Source organism: Pseudophryne corroboree, chromosome 10 (genome assembly GCF_028390025.1).
Source record: "Pseudophryne corroboree isolate aPseCor3 chromosome 10, aPseCor3.hap2, whole genome shotgun sequence".
Lineage (NCBI taxonomy): Eukaryota > Metazoa > Chordata > Amphibia > Anura > Myobatrachidae > Pseudophryne > Pseudophryne corroboree.
Genome location: NC_086453.1, coordinates 350,279,387 through 350,295,257, shown reverse-complemented (window position 1 = coordinate 350,295,257; position 15,871 = coordinate 350,279,387). Strand labels below are relative to the sequence as shown.

The following is a 15,871-nucleotide window of genomic DNA, read 5'->3' as shown; positions in this document are numbered from 1 at the left end:
AAATACTTTTACTTACATACAAGGCCATTTACCAAACTGCACCATCATACATCTCCTCACTCATCTCAAAATATCTCCCTACCAGACCTCTCCGCTCTGCACAAGATCTGCGTCTCTCATCCACATGTATTACCTGTTCCCATTCAAAATTACAGGACTTTATCCGGGCTTTACCACTCTGTGGAATGCCCTCCCACGCACAATAAGACTCGCCTCTAGTCTCCAAACCTTTAAACGTTCCCTGAAAACTCATCTCTTCAGACAAGCCTCTCAAATTCCAGACCCACCCACATTACCTTCAATGTTATATAAGAAACTGATAATAATAATAATAATAATAATAATAATAATGTATGACTAATTCCTCAGCTATGGGCAATGTAATCTTCTGTCTCTCTCCATCAGCGCCGTAGACTGGCAGCTAATGTGCACTGCCGGTTCCTAGTGTAACCACACAAAGCCAGAAGCGGTTATACTGGGTATCTGTTGTGCGTGATCTCCGGCTGTCAATGTCTCATGTGCCAGCCTAATGCAAGATAATGTTGGCTTGGGATCAGAATCTAGAAACAGGCAGAGTGCTGGCATATTTTCCATCAAAACATGAGTGTAATTTGTAGTGGCGTCACTGCCAGTAACAGCTGTACCGGCCCGCCTCAGTGTCTTGCAGTACAGTCATAATATTTATACTTGCTCTGAACGTGGAACCTATCTGGGTGATGAGGCATTGAGTATATATATGAATGCTGGCTGGCTGCAGTTATTTCCAGGGCCTTAATACAAAATAATTTCAGTTACGTGTTATGTGGGAATATAATGATAGTACATGGTGAAATCATATTACTCTTGGTTCATTGGCAGTGTGGTTGGCACAGTGGCCAGCATTACAGCCTCACAGCACTGAGGTCTTGGGCTCAATTCCCACAAAGTGTATATATGTGTTTAGTTTGCATGTTCTCTCCACGTTTGCATGGGTTTCCTCTGTGTCTGGTTACCTCCACACTCCAGAAACATGCGTCTAGGTGACTTGGATTCTGACAAAATATAAATAAATAATATAACCTTAGTGTGTGTGTGTGTGTGTGTGTGTGTGTGTACGTACATTTGGCAGGGAATATAGTGTGTAAGCTCTGCTGTGGCAAGGACTGATGGGACGGACTAAATATTCTCTGGAAGCGCTGCTAAATGTGTGTTATATATAAATAACTTCATAAATAAAATAGTGTTATAGGTATGCCCTATGTTTAGAGTTTTAGTAAATACATCTTGGTGAAAATGAATCTTGTTTTTCTCGCATTTATAGTCACAGAGTACAGAAATGATCTTTTCCTTTTTGAATGAACACTAAGCATTCCGCTAAGTACATATGTTACCCAGCCTGATGTTGTCAGTCTCATTTCATCTACTGTATATATCTATCGCCCGCTACAAATAAGCTTTGGTAAATGGTAATCTCTTGAGTACAGAATATACTGCAGAAATAGGGTGCTCTGGGTCCCCCTGACTTGAGTTATAATGGGAGGCCCCCTCTATACTCATCTGTTCATTTATTGAAACCATCACATGTGGAATTGTTACACTGGTCTGGATGTAATGAAAGCACCTGTGAGTGAACTGGTGACAGTAATATTTTAATGAACTTTGCATGTTTCCTTCAGGTATCTCCGTTATGTTTTGGTAGAAAAATGATCCTGTTACCGCAACACGATTCAGTCCACAACCATAACTTTCTCCGAAAGATTTATTTGGAATATCAGCCAGGAAACTGAAAATCATCCTATCAGCTGAGGAACTTGGACCCATCGCTTTGTCAGAATCAGGACAACAAACCATTGCTCCATTAAAGACCTCGACCCAAGAGCTATCGCACAATCTGTACAAGAACCATATGATATTCCCATTACTCTCTCAGGGGTCTGGATCCCAGTACCACTACCCTACCAGCGACTGAGACCTCAGAACCTAACCTTTATTCTACCAGAACTTCCTAACCCATCAGGAACCAGCTACTGTAAAGGTAGGGATTGACTATGAATAGTGCTACTCTGAATTTACACAATCTGTCCTTTCTTTCATTAAAGGTGGGCAAAATTATATTGAGCCAAATTGGTAGATTCTCAAAGCCAAAATTCTTTTATAAACCCTAGAAAGTTGTGCATTCATTGGCGTCCATAACGGTGGCTCCTTAAAAGTGGTCAACAAAAGTCCTTGTGTTTAGCTGGATTTTCCCAGTCCTGCATTACACAGGGGTCAGTACGTGAAGGCAAAGCCTGATCATGCAATGACATGTAAATGTAATGTTTAGAGGAAACCCTTGGAAAAGGTTTTGGTAATCTTTCAGGTATGTGCTTTATGTGACTGGCAATAGATGTATATGCCACTAATTGCAGAACGAGTCTTTGCCCCGGGTGACAGATAGTGTGGCTTCACACCTGACCCGAGAGTCTCAGAAGAGCCAATGACTATATTTACAGCTCCCAGTTACTACCCTGATAGCCACATTTATGTGTTTAACATTTACCAGCGTGACCGCCTCAGAACTGAACAGAATAATATTCCGCAATATATCCATGGTTCATAGGGTTGTCAGAATGAGGTTCTGCAGGAAATCTATGGGCATTTACACAATACTTTCATTTCCTCCCTTACCGTATGTCATTTCCTCTAAGTGTGTAATACTCTGCAAGGTACAGGATGCAGGCGCGCGTGGCGTACAGCGAAAACGTTCCTTCAGGTGCTTTACAATTGTTTAGGTATGGGCATTCAGAAACACCTTACATAACGAATTAAACATGCCTCAAGTATAATGGAGTTTGGAGGGCAGCTGGTGATGTGTCTGCACTTATATCTGCTGCTGATGCCAAAGCGCTGCCTAGGTGTTATAGGGACCTTACTGATCTCCGGGTAACCTGCCTGGGGCTATTCAATTAGAGGCCCGTGATCAACCGGCGACTCGCTCCGGGCCAGCACTTAATGCAGGTTTGTGCTGGAACCTCCAGAGGGTGAGAACAGAAATTAGGTTATATCAGGGCTAGTCGAGGGTAGATCTTCGGCCTCTAATTGAATAGCCCCTGAAACTTTACACAGTACAGCCTGCAGTTAATTGAATCCTTCCCTTAGTGTTGATAATGGACTTTGGGATATTGGGGGTTATTCAGGCTTGTTAAAAGCACACTAATGGGCAAAACCATTTTGCACTGCAGGTGGGGCAGATGTAACATGTGCAGAGAGAGTTAGACTTGGGTGGGGTGTGTTCAAACTGAAATCTAAATTGCAGTGTAAAAATGAAGCAGCCAGTATTTACCCGGCACAGAAACAATATAACCCACCCAAATCTAACTCTCTCTGCACATGTTACATCTGCCCATCCTGCAGTGCGCATGGGGGATCATTCCGAGTTGATCGCTCGCTAGCTATTTTTTGCTGCACTGCGATCAGATAGTCACTGCCTATAGGGGAGTGTGTTTTCGCTTTGCAAGTGTGCGAACGCTTTTGTAGCTGACAGCACAAAAAAGTTTTTTGCAGTTTCTGAGTAGCGGATCATTGCTGTGCGATGGATTTAACGAAGAATCCATTTGCACAGCCGATCGCAAGGAGATTGACAGAAAGAGGGCGTTTATGGGTGTCAACTAACCGTTTTCTGGGAGTGTTTGGAAAAACGCAGGCGTGTCCAAGCGTTTGCAGGGCGGGTGTCTGACGTCAATTCCGGGCCCAGACAGGCTGAAGTGATCGCAGCGGCTGAGTACGTTCTGGGCAACTCAGAAACTGCACAAAACTTTTTTGTACCGCTCGGCTGCACACGCGTTCGCACACTTGCAAAGCTAAAATACACTCCCCCATAGGCGGCGACTGTCTGATCGATGCAAAAAATAGCTAGGGAGCGATCAGCTCTGAATTAGGCCCAATATCTTTAGTAATAGGGTGTACAGTCCTGGCACACACCATTTTCCCATATACACTGTACTGTACAGAAATATACATTACATTGTGAAAATAGTCCTGTAATTTGTGTGGCTTGTTCTTCTTGGGTGTGAGTATTTGTGTGTATTGTTTTGCTGTCAAAATATTCTTGATTACACAACACACTGTGCAGTCTGTATTGTTAGCAGGCTCCCGTCCTTAGACAGATTTTGCAATATTTACAAAATGTATTACTGCCAATAGGCAAATAAATATAAATCCATCCAGAATCAAAAGGAGCTTCTAAGAATTCTACACCGCGAAACCTATGGCAGCTGTACAGTGTGTGCCTCAGTGCGGGTCTGTCTCTACACAGCCAGACCTATGGCAGCTGTATAGTGCATGCCTCAGTGTGGTTCTGTCTCTACACAGCCAGACCTATGGCAGCTGTATAGTGTGTGCCTCAGTGCGGTTCTGTCTCTACACAGCCAGACCTATGGCAGCTGTATAGTGCATGCCTCAGTGCGGTTCTGTCTCTACACAGCCAGACCTATGGCAGCTGTATAGTGCATGCCTCAGTGTGGTTCTGTCTCTAAACAGCCAGACCTATGGCAGCTGTATAGTGTGTGCCTCAGTGCGGTTCTGTCTCTACACAGCCAGACCTATGGCAGCTGTATAGTGCATGCCTCAGTGCGGTTCTGTCTCTACAGAGCCAGACCTATGGCAGCTGTATAGTGTGTGCCTCAGTGCGGTTCTGTCTCTACACAGCCAGACCTATGGCAGCTGTATAGTGCATGCCTCAGTGCGGTTCTGTCTCTACAGAGCCAGACCTATGGCAGCTGTATGGTGTGTGCCTCAGTGCGGTTCTGTCTCTACACAGCCAGACCTATGGCAGCTGTATAGTGCATGCCTCAGTGCGGTTCTGTCTCTACACAGCCAGACCTATGGCAGCTGTATAGTGTGTGCCTCAGTGCGGTTCTGTGTCTACACAGCCAGATCTATGGCAGCTGTATAGTGCATGCCTCAATGCGGGTCTGTCTCTACACAGCCAGACCTATGGCAGCTGTATAATGTGTGCCTCAATATGGTTCTGTCTCTACACAGCCAGACCTATGGCAGCTGTATGGTGTGTGCCTCAGTGTGGTTCTGTCTCTACACAGCCAGACCTATGGCAGCTGTATAGTGCATGCCTCAGTGCGGTTCTGTCTCTACACAGCCAGACCTATGGCAGCTGTATAGTGCATGCCTCAGTGCGGTTCTGTCTCTACACAGCCAGACCTATGGCAGCTGTATAGTGCGTGCCTCAGTGCGGTTCTGTGTCTACACAGCCAGATCTATGGCAGCTGTATAGTGCATGCCTCAATGCGGTTCTGTCTCTACACAGCCAGCCCTATGGCAGCTGTATAGTGCATGCCTCAGTGCGGTTCTGTCTCTACACAGCCAGACCTATGGCAGCTGTACAGTGTGTGCCTCAGTGCGGGTCTGTCTCTACACAGCCAGACCTATGGCAGCTGTATGGTGTGTGCCTCAGTGCGGTTCTGTCTCTACACAGCCAGACCTATGGCAGCTGTACAGTGTGTGCCTCAGTGCGGGTCTGTCTCTACACAGCCAGACCTATGGCAGCTGTACAGTGTGTGCCTCAGTGTGATTCTGTCTCTACACAGCCAGACCTATGGCAGCTGTATGGTGTGTGCCTCAGTGCGGTTCTGTCTCTACACAGCCAGACCTATGGCAGCTGTACTGTGTGTGCCTCAGTGCGGGTCTGTCTCTACACAGCCAGACCTATGGCAGCTGTATAATGTGTGCCTCAATATGGTTCTGTCTCTACACAGCCAGACCTATGGCAGCTGTATAGTGTGTACCTCAGTGCGGTTCTGTCTCTACACAGCCAGCCCTATGGCAGCTGTATGGTGTGTGCCTCAGTGCGGTTCTGTCTCTACACAGCCAGCCCTATGGCAGCTGTATAGTGCATGCCTCAGTGCGGGTCTGTCTCTACACAGCCAGACCTATGGCAGCTGTATAGTGTGTGCCTCAGTGCGGTTCTGTCTCTACACAGCCAGACTTATGGCAGCTGTATAGTGCATGCCTCAGTGTGGTTCTGTCTCTACACAGCCAGACCTATGGCAGCTGTATAGTGTGTGCCTCAGTGCGGTTCTGTCTCTACACAGCCAGCCCTATGGCAGCTGTATAGTGCATGCCTCAGTGCGGGTCTGTCTCTACACAGCCAGACCTATGGCAGCTGTATGGTGTGTGCCTCAATATGGTTCTGTCTCTACACAGCCAGACCTATGGCAGCTGTATAGTGCGTGCCTCAATACGGCTCTGTCTCTACACAGCCAGACCTATGGCAGCTGTATAGTGTGTGCCTCAGTGCGGTTCTGTCTCTACACAGCCAGACCTATGGCAGCTGTATAGTGTGTGCCTCAGTGCGGTTCTGTCTCTACACAGCCAGACCTATGGCAGCTGTATATTGCATGCCTCAGTGCGGTTCTGTCTCTACACAGCCAGACCTATGGCAGCTGTATAGTGTGTGCCTCAGTGTGGTTCTGTCTCTACACAGCCAGACCTATGGCAGCTGTATAGTGTGTGCCTCAGTGCGGTTCTGTCTCTACACAGCCAGACCTATGGCAGCTGTATAGTGTGTGCCTCAGTGCGGTTCTGTCTCTACACAGCCAGACCTATGGCAGCTGTATATTGCATGCCTCAGTGCGGTTCTGTCTCTACACAGCCAGACCTATGGCAGCTGTATAGTGTGTGCCTCAGTGTGGTTCTGTCTCTACACAGCCAGACCTATGGCAGCTGTATAGTGCATGCCTCAGTGCGGTTCTGTCTCTACACAGCCAGACCTATGGCAGCTGTATAGTGCATGCCTTCATAAAGCCAAATATTTATCTTATTTAAAACCCTTTAAGAGGTCTAAGAACACTGTACGCTATTGACGTATGGAGTACCGTAAGGGTACGCACGTTGCGTTGCAATCGCTTAGCCGTAGTCGAGACGCTCAAGCGTCACGTTCGCTCACGGCCAAGAGATCACAGGCAGGCACGCTATTGGCTGCCGACTAACGTAATGGTTCGCTATAGCGTAGCGGACGCTCGGGACCACGAGGAGATCACCAGCGGCGCTGGCGCTCACAATGTTAAACCTTTATATGTAAACCATGAACAATGTATTATACAGGAAAACCTTAGTGTAGTGATAGAGTGTAGATGCAACACAGTGTAACCTTATTAACTTAAAAGCTGTTCGAGCGTCACCGACGCTCTGAGAATACTTAACACTATAAGAAATACACAAATACCGGGCTTAGGGTCTAACGCCTTATATGAATGTTATACTTGAAAAAGAATAATACAATACAAGTCATACACTACAATATAACATAGACTAACTAACCAGATAACTACACAGGAAATACAATACAATACAATTACGTTTAAGGGAAAATGAGAGAGAAAGAGGAGGAGAGAGAGAGAGAGAGATATGGCTCACAATAACAATAAAGACAATATGATTGCGGAGAAAACTTACGCACAAGGGGAAACGATCGCATGCGCCTTTCTGAATATCCAGCTCCCGATTATCAGTGATGAGAACCGTTGAAGAGAGTGAGCTGGATCAGGTCGGCTTGTCTATTTATGCCCCACACACAATACAATTCAATGGTCCCTACAATCTCATTGTTCATTGGACACAGGAATTCGTCTTCGCATTATAACAAAAGGTCATAGGTTGATTCATACAGGTGGGCTCAGACCATTTCCAACTGCTCAGGTGGGTGGGAAACTAGGTTTCCCGCCGCATGAATAAGTAAGTGCAAATAATAGTAAATGGACATAAACTTCTTATGTCCATAACTATTCGCACGAGCGATTAATCCGCTTCAAACCAACACCGGAATATTGCTAATTAAATACTCTTCCGATGGATACTAAACACCACTGTATGACCCATGTCTGACCCTTCGTATCAAACAAAGAGGGATCTCTTTGTCCATGAACATGCTACATTAACTAAACTTTCAGAATCTATCAAGGGGACCATGATCTACAAAATACATTATATAGTTAAAATATGTAACGATTGAGTCGCACGCTGGGCACACAGAAACTCTACCGTAAATGCGCATACCATGCGCCTGCGGGTGCACGTAACAGCGGGTATGCGCACGTACGGGAGAGCGCACGCATGCGCAGCGCGGACCTGTATGAGGTGCAAATATGGTAGTGTGCATCGTGATATTTTTCTGACTTTGACAGCCTCAGTGCGGTTCTGTCTCTACACAGCCAGACCTATGGCAGCTGTATAGTGCGTGCCTCAGTGCGGTTCTGTCTCTACACAGCCAGACCTATGGCAGCTGTATAGTGCGTGCCTCAGTGCGGTTCTGTCTCTACAGAGCCAGACCTATGGCAGCTGTATGGTGTGTGCCTCAGTGTGGTTCTGTCTCTACACAGCCAGACCTATGGCAGCTGTATGGTGTGTGCCTCAATATGGTTCTGTCTCTACACAGCCAGACCTATGGCAGCTGTATAGTGCGTGCCTCAATACGGTTCTGTCTCTACACAGCCAGACCTATGGCAGCTGTATAGTGTGTGCCTCAGTGCGGTTCTGTCTCTACACAGCCAGACCTATGGCAGCTGTATAGTGCATGCCTCAGTGCGGTTCTGTCTCTACACAGCCAGACCTATGGCAGCTGTATAGTGCATGCCTCAGTGCGGTTCTGTCTCTACACAGCCAGACCTATGGCAGCTGTATAGTGCGTGCCTCAGTGTGGTTCTGTCTCTACACAGCCAGACCTATGGCAGCTGTATAGTGTGTGCCTCAGTGCGGTTCTGTCTCTACACAGCCAGACCTATGGCAGCTGTATAGTGCATGCCTCAGTGCGGTTCTGTCTCTACACAGCCAGACCTATGGCAGCTGTATAGTGCATGCCTCAGTGCGGTTCTGTCTCTACACAGCCAGACCTATGGCAGCTGTATAGTGCATGCCTCAGTGCGGGTCTGTCTCTACACAGCCAGACCTTTTGGCAGCTGTATAGTGCATGCCTCAGTGCGGTTCTGTCTCTACAGAGCCAGACCTATGGCAGCTGTATGGTGTGTGCCTCAGTGCGGTTCTGTCTCTACACAGCCAGACCTATGGCAGCTGTATGGTGTGTGCCTCAGTGCGGGTCTGTCTCTACACAGCCAGACCTATGGCAGCTGTATGGTGTGTGCCTCAGTGCGGTTCTGTCTCTACACAGCCAGACCTATGGCAGCTGTATAGTGCATGCCTCAGTGCGGTTCTGTCTCTACACAGCCAGACCTATGGCAGCTGTATGGTGTGTGCCTCAGTGCAGTTCTGTCTCTACACAGCCAGCCCTATGGCAGCTGTATAGTGCATGCCTCAGTGCGGTTCTGTCTCTACACAGCCAGACCTATGGCAGCTGTACAGTGTGTGCCTCAGTGCGGTTTTGTCTCTACACAGCCGGACCTATGACAGCTGTATATTGCATGCCTCAGTGCGGTTCTGTCTCTACACAGCCAGACCTATGGCAGCTGTATATTGCATGCCTCAGTGCGGTTTTGTCTCTACACAGCCGGACCTATGGCAGCTGTATAGTGCGTGCCTCAATACGGTTCTGTCTCTACACAGCCAGATCTATGGCAGCTGTATAGTGCGTGCCTCAATACGGTTCTGTCTCTACACAGCCAGATCTATGGCAGCTGTATAGTGCATGCCTCAATACGGTTCTGTCTCTACACAACAAAACCTCTGACAGCTGTATAATGCATGACTCAGTGCGGTTCTGTCTCTACACAGCCAGACCTATGGCAGCTGTATAGTGTGTGCCTCAGTGCGGTTCTGTCTCTACACAGCCAGCCTATGGCAGCTGTATAGTGCGTGCCTCAGTGTGGTTCTGTCTCTACACAGCCAGACCTATGGCAGCTGTATAGTGTGTGCCTCAGTGCGGTTCTGTCTCTACACAGCCAGACCTATGGCAGCTGTATAGTGCATGCCTCAGTGCGGTTCTGTCTCTACACAGCCAGACCTATGGCAGCTGTATAGTGCATGCCTCAGTGCGGTTCTGTCTCTACACAGCCAGACCTATGGCAGCTGTATAGTGCATGCCTCAGTGCGGGTCTGTCTCTACACAGCCAGACCTTTTGGTAGCTGTATAGTGCATGCCTCAGTGCGGTTCTGTCTCTACAGAGCCAGACCTATGGCAGCTGTATGGTGTGTGCCTCAGTGCGGTTCTATCTCTACACAGCCAGACCTATGGCAGCTGTATGGCGTGTGCCTCAGTGCGGGTCTGTCTCTACACAGCCAGACCTATGGCAGCTGTATGGTGTGTGCCTCAGTGCGGTTCTGTCTCTACACAGCCAGACCTATGGCAGCTGTATAGTGCATGCCTCAGTGCGGTTCTGTCTCTACACAGCCAGACCTATGGCAGCTGTATGGTGTGTGCCTCAGTGTGGTTCTGTCTCTACACAGCCAGCCCTATGGCAGCTGTATAGTGCATGCCTCAGTGCGGTTCTGTCTCTACACAGCCAGACCTATGGCAGCTGTACAGTGTGTGCCTCAGTGCGGTTTTGTCTCTACACAGCCGGACCTATGACAGCTGTATATTGCATGCCTCAGTGCGGTTCTGTCTCTACACAGCCAGACCTATGGCAGCTGTATATTGCATGCCTCAGTGCGGTTTTGTCTCTACACAGCCGGACCTATGGCAGCTGTATAGTGCGTGCCTCAATACGGTTCTGTCTCTACACAGCCAGATCTATGGCAGCTGTATAGTGCGTGCCTCAATACGGTTCTGTCTCTACACAGCCAGATCTATGGCAGCTGTATAGTGCATGCCTCAATACGGTTCTGTCTCTACACAACAAAACCTCTGACAGCTGTATAATGCATGACTCAGTGCGGTTCTGTCTCTACACAGCCAGACCTATGGCAGCTGTATAGTGTGTGCCTCAGTGCGGTTCTGTCTCTACACAGCCAGACCTATGGCAGCTGTATAGTGCGTGCCTCAGTGCGGTTCTGTCTCTACACAGCCAGACCTATGGCAGCTGTATAGTGTGTGCCTCAGTGTGGTTATGTCTCTACACAGCCAGACCTATGGCAGCTGTATAGTGCATGCCTCAGTGCGGTTCTGTCTCTACAGAGCGAGACCTATGGCAGCTGTATGGTGTGTGCCTCAGTGCGGTTCTGTCTCTACACAGCCAGACCTATGGCAGCTGTATAGTGCATGCCTCAATACGGTTTTGTCTCTACACAGCCAGCCCTATGGCAGCTGTATAGTGCATGCCTCAGTGCGGGTCTGTCTCTACACAGCCAGACCTATGGCAGCTGTACAGTGTGTGCCTCAGTGTGGTTCTGTCTCTACACAGCCAGACCTATGGCAGCTGTATAGTGCATGCCTCAGTGCGGTTCTGTCTCTACACAGCCAGACCTATGGCAGCTGTATAGTGCATGCCTCAGTGCGGTTCTGTCTCTACACAGCCAGACCTATGGCAGCTGTATAGTGCGTGCCTCAGTGCGGTTCTGTGTCTACACAGCCAGATCTATGGCAGCTGTATAGTGCATGCCTCAATGCGGTTCTGTCTCTACACAGCCAGCCCTATGGCAGCTGTATAGTGCATGCCTCAGTGCGGTTCTGTCTCTACACAGCCAGACCTATGGCAGCTGTACAGTGTGTGCCTCAGTGCGGGTCTGTCTCTACACAGCCAGACCTATGGCAGCTGTATAATGTGTGCCTCAAATGGTTCTGTCTCTACACAGCCAGACCTATGGCAGCTGTATAGTGTGTACCTCAGTGCGGTTCTGTCTCTACACAGCCAGCCCTATGGCAGCTGTATGGTGTGTGCCTCAGTGCGGTTCTGTCTCTACACAGCCAGCCCTATGGCAGCTGTATAGTGCATGCCTCAGTGCGGGTCTGTCTCTACACAGCCAGACCTATGGCAGCTGTATGGTGTGTGCCTCAATATGGTTCTGTCTCTACACAGCCAGACCTATGGCAGCTGTATAGTGCGTGCCTCAATACGGTTCTGTCTCTACACAGCCAGACCTATGGCAGCTGTATAGTGTGTGCCTCAGTGCGGTTCTGTCTCTACACAGCCAGACTTATGGCAGCTGTATAGTGCATGCCTCAGTGCGGGTCTGTCTCTACACAGCCAGACCTATGGCAGCTGTATAGTGTGTGCCTCAGTGCGGTTCTGTCTCTACACAGCCAGACCTATGGCAGCTGTATAGTGTGTGCCTCAGTGTGGTTCTGTCTCTACACAGCCAGACCTATGGCAGCTGTATAGTGTGTGCCTCAGTGTGGTTCTGTCTCTACACAGCCAGACCTATGGCAGCTGTATAGTGCATGCCTCAGTGCGGTTCTGTCTCTACACAGCCAGACCTATGGCAGCTGTATGGTGTGTGCCTCAGTGCGGTTCTGTCTCTACACAGCCAGACCTATGGCAGCTGTATAGTGCATGCCTCAGTGCGGTTCTGTCTCTACACAGCCAGACCTATGGCAGCTGTATGGTGTGTGCCTCAGTGCGGTTCTGTCTCTACACAGCCAGCCCTATGGCAGCTGTATAGTGCATGCCTCAGTGCGGTTCTGTCTCTACACAGCCAGACCTATGGCAGCTGTACAGTGTGTGCCTCAGTGCGGTTTTGTCTCTACACAGCCGGACCTATGACAGCTGTATATTGCATGCCTCAGTGCGGTTCGGTCTCTACACAGCCAGACCTATGGCAGCTGTATATTGCATGCCTCAGTGCGGTTCTGTCTCTACACAGCCAGACCTATGGCAGCTGTATGGTGTGTGCCTCAGTGCGGCTCTGTCTCTACACAGCCAGCCCTATGGCAGCTGTATAGTGCATGCCTCAATACGGTTTTGTCTCTACACAGCCAGCCCTATGGCAGCTGTATAGTGCATGCCTCAGTGCGGGTCTGTCTCTACACAGCCAGACCTATGGCAGCTGTACAGTGTATGCCTCAGTGCGGTTCTGTCTCTACACAGCCAGACCTATGGCAGCTGTATAGTGCATGCCTCAGTGCGGGTCTGTCTCTACACAGCCAGACCTATGGCAGCTGTATAGTGTATGCCTCAGTGCGGTTCTGTCTCTACACAGCCAGACCTATGGCAGCTGTATAGTGTGTGCCTCAGTGTGGTTCTGTCTCTACACAGCCAGACCTATGGCAGCTGTATAGTGTGTGCCTCAGTGTGGTTCTGTCTCTACACAGCCAGACCTATGGCAGCTGTATAGTGCATGCCTCAGTGCGGTTCTGTCTCTACACAGCCAGACCTATGGCAGCTGTATGGTGTGTGCCTCAGTGCGGTTCTGTCTCTACACAGCCAGACCTATGGCAGCTGTATAGTGCATGCCTCAGTGCGGTTCTGTCTCTACACAGCCAGACCTATGGCAGCTGTATGGTGTGTGCCTCAGTGCGGTTCTGTCTCTACACAGCCAGCCCTATGGCAGCTGTATAGTGCATGCCTCAGTGCGGGTCTGTCTCTACACAGCCAGACCTATGGCAGCTGTATGGTGTGTGCCTCAATATGGTTCTGTCTCTACACAGCCAGACCTATGGCAGCTGTATAGTGCGTGCCTCAATACGGTTCTGTCTCTACACAGCCAGACCTATGGCAGCTGTATAGTGTGTGCCTCAGTGCGGTTCTGTCACTACACAGCCAGACCTATGGCAGCTGTATAGTGTGTGCCTCAGTGCGGTTCTGTCTCTACACAGCCAGACCTATGGCAGCTGTATATTGCATGCCTCAGTGCGGTTCTGTCTCTACACAGCCAGACCTATGGCAGCTGTATAGTGTGTGCCTCAGTGTGGTTCTGTCTCTACACAGCCAGACCTATGGCAGCTGTATAGTGCATGCCTTGATAAAGCCAAATATTTATCTTATTTAAAACCCTTTAAGAGGTCTAAGAACACTGTACGCTATTGACGTATGGAGTACCGTAAGGGTACGCACGTTGCGTTGCAATCGCTTAGCCGTAGTCGAGACGCTCAAGCGTCACGTTCGCTCACGGCCAAGAGATCACAGGCAGGCACGCTATTGGCTGCCGACTAACGTAATGGTTCGCTATAGCGTAGCGGACGCTCGGGACCACGAGGAGATCACCAGCGGCGCTGGCGCTCACAATGTTAAACCTTTATATGTAAACCATGAACAATGTATTATACAGGAAAACCTTAGTGTAGTGATAGAGTGTAGATGCAACACAGTGTAACCTTATTAACTTAAAAGCTGTTCGAGCGTCACCGACGCTCTGAGAATACTTAACACTATAAGAAATACACAAATACCGGGCTTAGGGTCTAACGCCTTATATGAATGTTATACTTGAAAAAGAATAATACAATACAAGTCATACACTACAATATAACATAGACTAACTAACCAGATAACTACACAGGAAATACAATACAATACAATTACGTTTAAGGGAAAATGAGAGAGAAAGAAGAGGAGAGAGAGAGAGAGAGATATGGCTCACAATAACAATAAAGACAATATGATTGCGGAGAAAACTTACGCACAAGGGGAAACGATCGCATGCGCCTTTCTGAATATCCAGCTCCCGATTATCAGTGATGAGAACCGTTAAAGAGAGTGAGCTGGATCAGGTCGGCTTGTCTATTTATGCCCCACACACAATACAATTCAATGGTCCCTACAATCTCATTGTTCATTGGACACAGGAATTCGTCTTCGCATTATAACAAAAGGTCATAGGTTGATTCATACAGGTGGGCTCAGACCATTTCCAACTGCTCAGGTGGGTGGGAAACTAGGTTTCCCGCCGCATGAATAAGTAAGTGCAAATAATAGTAAATGGACATAAACTTCTTATGTCCATAACTATTCGCACGAGCGATTAATCCGCTTCAAACCAACACCGGAATATTGCTAATTAAATACTCTTCCGATGGATACTAAACACCACTGTATGACCCATGTCTGACCCTTCGTATCAAACAAAGAGGGATCTCTTTGTCCATGAACATGCTACATTAACTAAACTTTCAGAATCTATCAAGGGGACCATGATCTACAAAATACATTATATAGTTAAAATATGTAACGATTGAGTCGCACGCTGGGCACACAGAAACTCTACCGTAAATGCGCATACCATGCGCCTGCGGGTGCACGTAACAGCGGGTATGCGCACGTACGGGAGAGCGCACGCATGCGCAGCGCGGACCTGTATGAGGTGCAAATATGGTAGTGTGCATCGTGATATTTTTCTGACTTTGACAGCCTCAGTGCGGTTCTGTCTCTACACAGCCAGACCTATGGCAGCTGTATAGTGCATGCCTCAGTGCGGGTCTGTCTCTACACAGCCAGACCTATGGCAGCTGTATGGTGTGTGCCTCAGTGTGGTTCTGTCTCTACACAGCCAGACCTATGGCAGCTGTATGGTGTGTGCCTCAGTGTGGTTCTGTCTCTACACAGCCAGACCTATGGCAGCTGTATGGTGTGTGCCTCAATATGGTTCTGTCTCTACACAGCCAGACCTATGGCAGCTGTATAGTGCGTGCCTCAATACGGTTCTGTCTCTACACAGCCAGACCTATGGCAGCTGTATAGTGTGTGCCTCAGTGCGGTTCTGTCTCTACACAGCCAGACCTATGGCAGCTGTATAGTGCATGCCTCAGTGCGGTTCTGTCTCTAAACAGCCAGACCTATGGCAGCTGTATAGTGCATGCCTCAGTGCGGTTCTGTCTCTACACAGCCAGACCTATGGCAGCTGTATAGTGCGTGCCTCAGTGTGGTTCTGTCTCTACACAGCCAGACCTATGGCAGCTGTATAGTGTGTGCCTCAGTGCGGTTCTGTCTCTACACAGCCAGACCTATGGCAGCTGTATAGTGCATGCCTCAGTGCGGTTCTGTCTCTACACAGCCAGACCTATGGCAGCTGTATAGTGCATGCCTCAGTGCGGTTCTGTCTCTACACAGCCAGACCTATGGCAGCTGTATAGTGC

General features: G+C 48.7%; 1 protein-coding gene across 1 annotated transcript in view; it reads left to right on the top strand.

Annotated features, from left to right (window-relative positions):
- The window catches only part of LOC134966714 (CMP-N-acetylneuraminate-beta-galactosamide-alpha-2,3-sialyltransferase 4-like), a 269,028-nt gene that overhangs the window by 91,917 nt on the left and 161,240 nt on the right, over nt 1-15,871 (top strand). Inside the window, exon 2 of the mRNA XM_063943677.1 lies at nt 1,656-2,014. The gene's annotated coding sequence lies outside the window, so the exon portion shown is untranslated. The remainder of the gene's footprint in view (nt 1-1,655; nt 2,015-15,871) is intronic.